A 13,263-nucleotide genomic window follows, 5' to 3' on the forward strand; every position below is an offset into this window, starting at 1 on the left:
CCGTGGTGACGCGTTCCTGTTTGTCAGAAGCCAGGAACAACACCCCGGGAGAAGAAATGGAATCAGCTCTCTCGTTCCTCACTGACGCTGCTTCAGACTTAGTTCGTACGGCAGCCAAGGGAGTGTCATCCTCAGTGGCAGCCAGGAGACAGCTCTGGCTACGAAATTGGTCGGCCGACTCCTCCAAGGCACGTCTTACGAGAATGCCCTTCAAAGGATCCCTCCTGTTCGGCAGCGACCTCGAGAACCTGGCTAACAAGTGGGGCGCCTCTCCATTACCCCGTCTACCAGAAGACAGGTCAAGGAGGAACCAGTGCCCTCTTCCTAGGCCATCCAGAGGTAGAGGCTCTCAACGCTTCAATCCCTACAGGGCTCGCTACCAAGCACCTCGTTCTCAGACCAGGAACCAGTCCTTTCGGACCAGGCACAACAAGAGGGGAACCGGCTCGGGTTCGGGTCCCAGCCGCACCCCGCAATGAGAATCAGCCGACCCATCTTGGGGACGAAGCCATAGGGGGCAGGCTAACCCTATTCTATCGCAGATGGGTCGAGATTACTTCGGACCAGTGGGTCCTCGCCATCATCCGAGAGGGGTATTACCTGGACTTCCTTCATCCCCCTCCGGACAAGTTTGTGGAATCTCCTTGTCCACCCCTCAAGAGGGCGGCACTGGAAGCTACCTTGCGGAGGCTCCTGCCTGCAAGGTAGAATTTATCTCCCATGCATGGCTCCTGCCTGCATGGGAGATAAATTCTGGGCATTATTCCATTTATTTCATAGTACCCAAGAAGGGGGGCACCTTCAGACCTGTCCTGGACCTCAAGTCAGTACAACCGGCACTTAAGGGTCCCAAGATTTCACATGGAAACTCTGCGGTCAGTCCGCAGCGCAATACAGCCAGGGGAGTATCTCACATCCCTGGATCTGTCCGAGGCCTACCTGCATATCCCAATCCATCGGGATCACCAGCGCTACTTACGCTTCAAAGTCCTGGAACAACACTTTCAGTTCCGGGCGTTACCCTTCGGGTTAGCCACCGCACCACGAACCTTTACCAAGGTAATAGTAGTGGTGGTGGCGTCCCTCAGGAAGGAAGGAATTCTCGTGCATCCCTACCTAGACGATTGGCTGATCAGGGCAAGGTCACCGGAGGAGAGCCACCGGGCAACCAGCAGAGTTATATCCCTTCTGGAAAGCCTAGGATGGGTAGTCAACATGAACAAAAAAAAAAGTTCCCTACAGCCTTCGCAGTCGCTGGAATACCTAGGAGTCCGATTCGACACCCAGGGGAGACAAAGTCAGCCTGACCTCCAAGAGGAGATCAAAGCTCCGGAATCGTTTGCAGGCTCTGCTGAGCTCCTTCCTCGGCAGGAGGAAGGAGCTCAGCAGGTCCTCGGCCTAATGGCATCCACTCTGGAAGTAGTACCATGGGCACGGGCCCATATGAGACAGTTACAACATTGCCCTCTTATCTCGATGGAGACCATGATTACAGAGCTACAACCCGTGCACCTCCCCCTACCGGTCAGAGTACGGAATCAGTTACGGTGGTGGCTGCAGCCCGGCACATGAGCCGGGGTCAAAGATGTCCTCCCCAACCTGGACCCTGCTCACTACAGATGCCAGCCTGAGCGGCTGGGGAGCACACTGCGAAGAGCTAACCGCCCAAGGGCGGTGGAGCAAGGAAGAGTAGGGGTGGAACATCAACCGACTGGAGGCGCGGGCAGTCAGGTTAGCCTGCCTGAGATTTGCGCACAGACTTCGAAACAAGGCAGTCAGAGTGATGTCGGACAATGCCACTACGGTGGCATACAATCAACCGACAGGGCGGAACCAGAAGCCGACAGGTATCCCTGGAAATAGCCCTCCTGATGGTTTGGGCGGAAGCAAACCTCCAGGACATCTCTGCCGTCCACATCGCCGGGAAGGACAACACCACGGCAGACTTCCTAAGCAGGGAAAGCCTAAACCCGGGGGAATGGCAACTATCACCCACGGCCTTCCAGATGATTGTGGACCAGTGGGGGACTCCGGGCATGGACCTACTAGCGGACAGGTCCAACGCTCAAGTACCCAGATACTTCAGTCGCAGACGGGATCCTCTGTCCCACGGGATCGACGCCCTGGTGCAACCATGGCCTCAGGGGATCCTGCTATATGCCTTCCCCCCATGGCCCCTGCTGGGCGCCATTATACACAGGATTCAGCAACACAGAGGCCTAGTTCTTCTGGTGGCCCCGGACTGGCCAAGAAGACCCTGGTACGCAGACATGAGAAGACTGCTGGCAGGGGATCCCCTACCCCTGCCCCCTCACAGGGACCTGCTGAGACAAGGTCCCATCCTTCACGAGAATCCAGCTCCATTCTCTCTTACGGTCTGGCCATTGAGAGGGCTCGACTGAGGAAAAGGGGATACTCGGGGGCGGTAATAGATACACTCCTCCGAGCACGCAAGTTCTCTACATCACTAACTTACGTACGGGTCTGGAGAGTATTTGAAGCCTGGTGCGAAACTCGCAGCACCAACCCGCATACCGCTAAAATCCCCATCATTTTGGATTTCCTGCAAGATGGGCTTCAGAAGGGTCTGTCCCTCAATTCAATCAAGGTTCAGGTGACAGCACTATCCTGCTACGGCCCCAGGCGTGACGGCAACAGCGTTGCCACACACCCAGATGTTTCAAGTTTCCTGAAAGGAGTCAAACACATTCACCCGCCACTGAAATGGCCAGTGCCCCTGTGGAACCTCAACCTCGTTTTGGACTTCCTAGCGGGACCCACCTTCGGGCTCCTCCGAGGACTGTCCTTCCGGTTGTTAACCTTGAAGATGGTGTTCTTGCTGGCTGTATGCTCAGCACGCCGCATCTCAGAGCTACAAGCACTGTCCTGCCACGATCCATTTCTCAGGATCACCCCAGGGGCTATCCATCTTCGCACGGTTCCTTCATTCTTACCCAAAGTAGTCTCACACTTCCACCTCAACCAAACCATATCCTTGCCAACCACGGAAGGGTTGAAGAAATCGGAAGCAGGGCGAATACTGCGTCATCTCGACGTCGGTAGGCTGCTATCCAGATACCTGGAGATGTCGGAAACAGTAAGAAAGAAGGACCACCTGTTCGTCCTTCACAGTGAGAAGCGGCAAGGAGAAGCGGCCTCACGAGCGACTATTGCTCGCTGGATCAAAGAAGTTATCAAAGCGGCCTACGTAGAAGCGGGAAAACCACCACCTCTACGAGTCAAGGCTCACTCTACCAGAGCACAAGCGGCCTCCTGGGCAGAAACTAGGATGCTGTCGCCTGCAGAGATATGTAAAGCGTCAACGTGGTCCTCCATCCATACCTTCTCCAGATTCTATCGTCTGGACATCCAGGCCAGGGAGGACTCGGCATTTGCAAGGGCAATCCTAAATGTACCTCGGGCAGCCTCCCACCCAGTCCGGGAGTAGCTTTTGTACATCCCATTTGTAATGAGTCCATCTGCTACACGCTAGGAAATGGTGAGATTACTTACCTGATAATCTCGTTTTCCTTAGTGTAGGCAGATGGACTCAGCATCCTGCCCGGCTGCCGATATATATGGGGATTCACCGTTTTCAAGGTAAGCCATGTTTCCTTACATAGGGCATCCACCCTGCCGGGTGTCGACGCCTTCTGGTTGAGAACTCTGGCGGTCTCCAGCTACCATCAATCGGTCAGGTTAATCCTGTTCAGTTAATCGGTCAGTCACACATATATCCATACAGCTTTTGCAAGGAAGATTACTGAGCGCCTGCACTTCCTGCAGGGGTATATGTACCACTTGCTGACGTCAGATCCATCTCCAACTGCTAGCACGAGCACACTATACCCATTTGTAATGAGTCCATCTGCCTACACTAAGGAAAACGAGATTATCAGGTAAGTAATCTCACCAATATCCAATTGGCTAGCAGATTGCATCTCTTTCTGTTATGCCCAGGCGGGACTGCATCTTTGGGGTTATGTCGAGGCTCATTCAGTCAGAGCCATGGCAGTGATAGTGGCCCACTTGCAAGCAGTTCCCATGGAGGAGATCTGCAAGGTTGCAAAGTGGAGTTCTCTCCACACATTCACATCTCATTACTGTCTGGACAGGGATGGCCGTCGCGACTGGCCTTAGGTTCTGAAGGACAGTCTGTCCTTCAGAACCTAAGGCCCGTTGTTTGGGTTCAGGCTGCCTCCCCCTCTGTTACCAACAGCTCCGGTGGTGTTGTGCCTGTTGGCACTTGGTTGGGTGTTGTTGGTTCCCTTTTTATTGATGGGGTCAGCCTGTAGCTACGTATTCCCCCATGTGTGAGGACTACCATCTTGTTTGTCCCCGGAGAAAGCAGAGTTGTTTACCTGTAACAGGTGTTTTCGAAGGACAGCAGGATATTAGTCCTCACAAAACCCACCCACTACTCTGCAGAGTTGGGTTTCTCCTATTTTTATTTAATTATAATTCTATATTATAAGACTGGAGAGGGACCCCGCATGGACGTGTGGTATAGGGCATGCTGGGCATGCTCAGTGTGCTTAGTCAGAGTTCTACAAACTTTGACATACGTTTTCCACATTGGGACTCAATCTTTTGATGTCACCCATGTGAAGGCTAACATCCTGCTATCCTCTGAGAACACCTATTACAGGTAAGTGGCTCTGCTTTCCTCTGCACTCAGGCAGATCAATCCACACAAGTGGGTTGTGCTCCTCTACCAGCAGATAGAGATGGAATAAAATCTGATGTTATGGACATATAGCCCTGCCCCAACATCAGCCCATCAGTATTCTCAGTCTCCAGCAGATGGTGGACATGCATTTTTCTTCTGGGGATTGCCTGTGGTAAAAAATTAATGAAAGAAAAGGAGAAGATGGAAGTATTTTTAAACACCGCTTGAGCTCCTGACACCAGTAGGTCCCTCCGTCAGTTAAATGATTTCAGTCCTAGAGCCTACCTCATGCTTGGACTTGGGGGAAAAAAAACCAATGCGGTTGGAATCGGAGGGAGTGCTCGGCAGTGATGGCTGGTGTCCTCTCCCCTAGTAGCTGCGACCTATTCGTGTTCTCAGCAAGGAGGGCTGAACTCAAGTCCGAAAAAAACAAAACAAAAGGGAAGAGTTTAGTGAGGATTTTTCCCTTCCTTCCTTATCGGTTCTCCTTCCCTCTAATCTAAGTGTGCAGCGTCCCTTCCCCCTTCCCTCTCACTTTCCTTGGAGTCTAATGTAGAATGGGCAGTGTGAACTTGGCAGGTTGAGCAGCTTTTCCCAGAGTCCCCCTTGTAGGGCTCAATTTTCTTCAGCCGCATAGAGGGTTGCGGCAGCTTGGTTTTCCCATACGCTGGCGTGTGTGTGCGCCTCATGGTAGTGCACTCGTGAACGCGTAGGTGCGCGTGTGCTTGTGCTCGTTAAATCGTGGCTTATATAGAGCAGGGTGTATGGTGTGAGTGCACACTGAGTGCCACTTTCGGTGCATGCTAAGTGCATACTGTTTGAGTGTGTTCTGTGCGCACACTGTCTGTGCAAATTGAACGCCTTCTGTCTCTGCGTCTACAAGTGCATGCTGGGCGCATGCTCTCTGGGTGCATTCTTGTTTTGTTTGGGTGCATCTTCTCTGGGCGAATCCTGTCAGAGCATTTTCTGTCTAGGCTTATATACTCCCTGAGGGCATACTATTTGAATGCTATTTGGTATGAGCACTTGCTATTTGTGTGCTTACGGTATGGAACTGTGGCCCTTTGTGGGCATGAAATGGCATATGTTCTCCCAGAACGGTTACGGTGCCTGGGACATAGAGATTTCAGTGTCTAGTTTGGCCTAGAGGTTAAGATTCCAATCCTCAACTTGCAGCCTATGCCGATTCAAGTCCCACTGGGGGTCCTTTATGGACAAGCAGTTTTCACAGGATTCTTCAAGGTAACCTGCTCTTATGAAGTCATATAAAGACAGTTTGCACTGTATGCATATGGTGTAATTGTGTTCATGCGGCTCGCCATATAAGGGCCTTCTCTGTATCTGTGACCACGTTGATTGGACAAGATAATTTATCTATTATGGTTTTTTTGTTGACACTGTTCATCTCCTCGGACTGAGGTGAGTGGGGTGGAAGGCAATTCAATGAATATATCTCCTCCTTGATTTCCCATGACTGTGACATCTACGAGAGATGTGGGTCAGTCCGGCAGTGTTAATCTTGGGCATATGGGCTCCAGGATGGACCCATCCTCCCTTGCCTGGGTGGAATCTCAAGTTCTTCAGGTTTTTCTACAGGGTCACCCAGCGGAGACTTGAGGCTCCTAATTTTCAGCCACTGTGTGCAAGCGCCATGGTGAAGCAGTCCTGGTAACGTTCAGGAGGATGTGCTTGATAATACGTCAGATGCATCAGACAGGATTTTGGATTTCTCCCTTCTGGACAAAAAGGAGATTCCTCTTGATATAGAACCACATTACACACTGATCTGAGGTTTTCACAGAGTTGAATTGCCAGGTCTGTTGTTTCAGGCTCTGGAGATGTTTGCTGTGGCTGGGAGTGACACTGTGTGCAGCAGGAAGACCCCTTACTGGTCATTTTGCGCAGGGCATCATGTTTTCTTTCCCCTTCTGGGGATATGATTGTCCTTGAATGGAGCACCTCTGAACCTAATTTCATTGGAAGGCACGCTTTGGCAGGATTCTGCCCCTTGGTCGAAAACGAGGGTGCTCTACAGGATGCTCAGGACAGGTTTGAGACTATCTTTAGGTCTTGCAGCCATGGTGATGTATTTGCAGATTGCATTCTGTTGCTCCTTGGTAGTGTGGACTAGTTGCATGTCTCTAGAGACAAACAAGGAATGGGGTCTGATGGTAGTTCGATATGGAACCCAGCAGGGGAAGGGGGGGGGGGAGACCACATTCTTAGCCGGTGCGGGCTTTGACATGGTGTAGATGACCGCTAGACAGGTGGCTTGAGTGATTGCGGCTACATGCCAGCTGTGACTATGGTCTCCAGGTCCAATCTCACAAGGTTACCCTTTTAGGGTTTTCATTTCTGAGGCATACTCTGGAACTGGAGCTCGTAAGTCTTTGCAAGGACTCACTTACTTGCTCAGAGGTGGGTCCAAATTAGTTCCTCCAGATACTTCTTTAATCTCTTTGTGCAACTGAACAGAGTGCCGATAGAGACTACCTTAATGAGTCTGTTGGAATTGAAGGCCATCTTGCTTGTTCCCAGATCGCAAAAAAAAGAAAATTGCAGGCTTCTATCCCCCCTTTTTCTATCATTCTTGAGGAAGTTTAGCATCATTTGTGTTTTTGGAGGAAAACTATACGTTAGAGAAATTTCTCACGTCTTTGTTTCTGATTGCGGCATGTCTACGCATTTGCCAGGAACATCAGCGTTTCCTGAGCTTGGAAGTTCTGAGACGACATCATTGTTTTCAGGCATTGTCTTTTGGGCTGGTGGTTGCTCACAAGAACCTTCTACAAAGTCATGGTGGTAGTACTGATGTGTCTGTGCGAAGGAGGCACGTATCTAGAAAATTTAGTCTCAGTGCTGGAGTATTTCGGCATGTGACCAGTGTGGAGCATTTATTTATTTATTTATTTATTTATTTTTAATTTTTATATACCGAAGTTCTTGTAAGAACTACAAATCACTCCGGTTTACATAAAACGATGAACTGCCCAATAGAGAAAGGGGCTTTACATGGAACCAAGGAACAGATGGAACAATATAACCGAATGTTAATTGCAGTCGAGAATTCGTTGTTCAGTTCCTGGGGTCGATGGCGACCACTTTGGGCATTGTCCCTGGTCAGTAGGTGCTCTTGCGGCCTCTTCAATGCATGTTGCTCTCCTGCTGGCATCTGCAGTCGCAGGAGTGCATAGTGTAGTTTCACTTGCTTCTGACAGTGAGGGTCCAGTTGCAATGGTGACTACAGGTAGATTATCTCAGAAAGGGATTACCTTGGATACACCAAACTGCAAGGTTCTCATATTAGATGCGAACCTACTGAATTACAGGGCTCCCTATCAGGAATTGGGAGCTTGGGTACTCTGGCATGATTTTGCTGGAAGCTTGTCCGGTCACAGTACTGACAGACAGTGCAGGGTCATCATTCATCTAGGTGGAACAGAAGATTTTCCACTCAATGTTAGCGCACTGGGGGCATCCAATCTCATGAAGGTACCACAATTCCTCAGTCTGCAGTCCAAGAGTGCAAATGTTTGGTGCTCCCATTCAGGTGTGGCCATGGAGTAGGATACTATAAGCCTTCCCGCCAGGATCTGTCCTGTAGTTAAGAACATAAGAAAATGCCATACTGGGTCAGACCAAGGGTCCATCAAGCCCAGCATCCTGTTTCCAACAGTGGCCAATCCAGGCCATAAGAACCTGGCAAGTACCCAAAAACTAAGTCTATTCCATGTAACCATTGCTAATGGCAGTGGCTATTCTCTAAGTGAACTTAATAGCAGGTAATGGACTTCTCCTCCAAGAACTTATCCAATCCTTTTTTAAACACAGCTATACTAACTGCACTAACCACATCCTCTGGCAACAAATTCTAGAGTTTAATTGTGCGTTGGGTAAAAAAGAACTTTCTCCGATTAGTTTTAAATGTGCCCCATGCTAACTTCATGGAGTGCTCCCTAGTCTTTCTACTATCCGAAAGAGTAAATAACCGATTCACATCTACCCGTTCTAGACCTCTCATGATTTAAACACCTCTATCATATCCCCCCTCAGTCGTCTCTTCTCCAAGCTGAAAAGTCCTAACCTCTTTATTCTTTCCTCATAGGGGAGTTGTTCCATTCCCCTTATCATTTTGGTAACCCTTCTCTGTACCTTCTCCATCGCAATTATATCTTTTTTGAGATGCAGCGACCAGAATTGTACACAATATTCAAGGTGCGGTCTCACCATAGAGCGATACAGAGGCATTATGACATTTTCCGTTTTATTCACCATTCCCTTTCTAATAATTCCCAACATTCTGTTTGCTTTTTTGACTGCCGCAGCACACTGTACCGACGATTTCAATGTGTTATCCACTATGACACCTAGATCTCTTTCTTGGGTTGTAGCACCTAATATGGAACCCAACATTGTGTAATTATAGCATGGGTTATTTTTCCCTATATGCATCACCTTGCACTTATCCACATTAAATTTCATCTGCCATTTGGATGCCCAATTTTCCAGTCTTACAAGGTCTTCCTGCAATTTATCACAATCTGCTTGTGATTTAACTACTCTGAACAATTTTGTGTCATCTGCAAATTTGATTATTTAACTCGTCGTATTTCTTTCCAGATCATTTATAAATATATTGAACAGTAAGGGTCCCAATACAGATCCCTGAGGCACTCCACTGTCCACTCCCTTCCACTGAGAAAATTGCCCATTTAATCCTACTCTCTGTTTCCTGTCTTTTAGCCAGTTTGTAATCCACGAAAGGACATCGCCACCTATCCCATGACTTTTTACTTTTCCTAGAAGCCTCTCATGAGGAACTTTGTCAAACGCCTTCTGAAAATCCAAGTATACTATATCTACCAGTTCACCTTTATCCACATGTTTATTAACTCCTTCAAAAAAGTGAAGCAGATTTGTGAGGCAAGACTTGCCCTGGGTAAAGCCATGCTGACTTTGTTCCATTAAACCATGTCTTTCTATATGTTCTGTGATTTTGATGTTTAGAACACTTTCCACTATTTTTCCTGGCACTGAAGTCAGGCTAACCGGTCTGTAGTTTCCCGGATCGCCCCTGGAGCCCTTTTTAAATATTGGGGTTACATTTGCTATCCTCCAGTCTTCAGGTACAATGGATGATTTTAATGATAAGTTACAAATTTTTACTAATAGGTCTGAAATTTCATTTTTTAGTTCTTTCAGAACTCTGGGGTGTACACCATCCGGTCCAGGTGATTTACTACTCTTCAGTTTGTCAATCAGGCCTATCACATCTTCTAGGTTCACCGTGATTTGATTCAGTCCATCTGAATCATTACCCATGAAAACCTTCTCCATTACGGGTACCTCCCCAACATCCTCTTCAGTAAACACCGAAGCAAAGAAATCATTTAATCTTTCCGCGATGGCCTTATCTTCTCTGAGTGCCCCTTTAACCCCTCGATCATCTAACTGTCCAACTGACTCCCTCACAGGCTTTCTGCTTTGGATATATTTAAAAAAGTTTTTACTGTGAGTTTTTGCCTCTACAGCCAACTTCTTTTCAAATTCTCTCTTAGCCTGTCTTATCAATGTCTTACATTTAACTTGCCAACGTTTATGCTTTATCCTATTTTCTTCTGTTGGATCCTTCTTCCAATTTTTGAATGAAGATCTTTTGGCTAAAATAGCTTCTTTCACCTCCCCTTTTAACCATGCCTGTAATTGTTTTGCCTTCTTTCCACCTTTCTTAATGTGTGGAATACATCTGGACTGTGCTTCTAGAATGGTATTTTTTAACAATGACCACACCTCTTGGACATTTTTTACTTTTGTAGCTGCTCCTTTCAGTTTTTTTCTAACAATTTTTCTCATTTTATCAAAGTTTCCCTTTTGAAAGTTTAGCACAAGAGCCTTGGATTTGCACACTGTTCCTTTTCCAGTCATTAAATCAAATTTGATCATATTATGATCACTATTGCCAAGCGGCCCCACCGCCGTTACCTCTCTCACCAAGTCCTGTGCTCCACTGAGAATTAGATCTAAAATTGCTCCCTCTCTTGTCGATTCCTGGACCAATTGCTCCATAAAGCTATCATTTATTCCATCCAGGAACGTTATCTCTCTAGCGTGACCCGATGATACATTTACCCAGTCTATATTGGGGTAATTGAAGTCTCCCATTATTACTGCACTACCAATTTGGTTAGCTTCCCTAATTTCTCTTAGCATTTCACTGTCCATCTCACCATCTTGACCAGGTGGACGGTAGTATACCCCTATCACTGTAGTCTTCCCTGATACACAAGGGATTTCTACCCATAAAGATTCAATTTTGTATTTAGTCTCATGCAGGATGTTTATCCTGTTGGACTCTATGCCATCCCGGACATAAAGTGCCACACCTCCTCCCGAGTGCTCCTCTCTGTCATTGCGATATAATTTGTACCCTGTTATAGCACTGTCCCATTGGTTATCCTCTTTTCACCATGTCTCTGAGATGCCAATTAAGTCTGTCATCATTTACTGCTATACATTCTAATTCTCCCATCTTACTTCTTAGTTCAAGTCAGATCGGTTTGTCCAGGGACCCTTCCACTCACTGATCCCGATCGATTTTGCCTTATGGTTTGGCCATTGAGAAGGTTCAGTTAAGAAGTGTGGTTATTCTTCTGCAGTGACTTCCACTTTGTTCCGGGTCGCAGAGTGTTCTATCTCCCTGGCTTATGTTAGAGTTGAAGACCTTCCCAGCCTGGGGTGAGGAGTGGGGTCCTTGCCCTCTCAGATAGAAATTCCTTTCCTTTTGGAATTTGATGCTGGAAGGTTGGCTTAGAGATCTCCAGATCACCCAGGATTGGGGGAGGTTGCACCATCCCAACCTTTAGGCCCTGTTGATCAGTCTTGATGTTGAGAGGCTGATCCTGCAACCACTCGATCTGCTGAACGATGTGTCTCAGGACCTTGAGCTTATAGCAAGCCTTCCACTTGAAAGTTCTATTGACTGAAATGGAGGAGGTTTTCCATGTGGTGTGAGCAAAAGCATACACCTAATCTATCTCATACACACTCTTCCTCGCTTTACCCACCTACACCTCTATAAGATATAATAAATTATTGCACTATTTTATTCAAATTCTACTCCGCTTGTAAATAGTAACCCAACTTCTCCATATTTTTTCTCTATTTAAAATATATTTATTCCCTTACCTTTAACCAAATTCCCTCAAACTCCCATTACCTTCAACCATCTATACCCTTGCTGATTGGATCTCCCAAGTTTGTTCCCCTTTATCCTTTTTCCCATGTAGCCACAATTTATGCTGTTAAGTTCTCTTTTTTCCCCCCTGTAGCCTCAACATACTGTGTTTAAGTTCTTTCGTTCCTTGTAAAAGCAAATTGTTGCTGCTGTTTGTTATAATGTAAACCGATGTGATGTATCTAACGAACGTCAGTATAGAAAAACCTTAAATAAATAAATAAAAGGCCATAGATCCTTTCTCCTGCTCTTCACGAAAACTGCTTATTTACTTTCTACACCTCTCAGGCGCTGGTCTGAAAAGCAAATCAGTTAGGTCCATTTTAGTGCAATTGGCGCATATCACCGTGGTTTAATTGGTACGACCATCTCTGTATAGCATATGGTTGTACGTTTTATGCAAGGTCTGCTTCAGTTGAAGCCTCTCCGAAGGCCTCCTGCTGTGTCTTGGGACCGCAACATGCTTTTGGCTCAGCTGTTGAAAGCTTCTTTTGAGCCACTGTGCTCTGAAATACCTGACCTGGAAGATCATAATTTTTGTAGCGGTCACTTCACCATGCGTGGTCAATGAGCTCCTGGCCTTAGAGACTTATCTCCTTACACTAAGTTTTATCAAGATAGGGTGCATACGGAAGACAATTCTAAGTTCCGGCCTTGAGTGGTGTTGGAGTTCCATATTAACCAGTTTATCGTCTTGCCTATGTTTTTTCCCAGGCCGCATTTGCACCAAGGCGAACAAGGCCTACATCGTTTGGATTGCAGAAGAGCCTTGGCCTTATATCTGGAGCGGACAGAAGCCCATAGACAGTCCACTCAGCTGTTTGTTTATTTTGATTTAAATAGGCCTGGGGATCATGGTTGCCAAGCAGAAACTATCCAGTTGGTTAGCAGACTGCTTCTCCTTCTGTTATGCCCAGGCAGACTGCATCTTGGGGGCCATGTCAACGGTCACTCTGCCATGGCAGTGTCACTGGCCCACTTGCAAGCAGTCCCCATGGAGCACATAATACAGGGTTGTGAGGTGGAGTTCCATCCACTCATTCACATCTTATTATTGTCTGGATAGGGATGGCCGACATAACAGTAGGTTTGGCCAATCTGTCCTTCAGAATTTGTTTGAGGTTTAGAAACCAACTCTCTTCCTGCCTAGGGCCCGTTATTTCTGATCAGGTTGCCCCCTTCCTGTTGAGCCCATTGACACCTGTTTTGTTGGTCCCTTTTTTTTACTGGGGAGCCGCCTATAGCTTCGGATTCACCCATGTGTGAGGACTGCCATCCTGCTTGTCCTCTGAGAAAGCAGCATTGCTTCCCTGTAGCAGGTGTTCTCCATGGACAGCAGGGTGTCAGTCTTCACAAAATC

At 47.4% G+C, this 13,263-nt stretch overlaps 1 protein-coding gene across 3 annotated transcripts in view; it reads left to right on the top strand.

Moving 5' to 3' along the window:
* The window catches only part of ABCD4 (ATP binding cassette subfamily D member 4), a 272,156-nt gene that overhangs the window by 154,031 nt on the left and 104,862 nt on the right, over positions 1-13,263 (top strand). The window lies entirely within an intron of this gene.

This window comes from Rhinatrema bivittatum, chromosome 4 (genome assembly GCF_901001135.1).
Source record: "Rhinatrema bivittatum chromosome 4, aRhiBiv1.1, whole genome shotgun sequence".
Lineage (NCBI taxonomy): Eukaryota > Metazoa > Chordata > Amphibia > Gymnophiona > Rhinatrematidae > Rhinatrema > Rhinatrema bivittatum.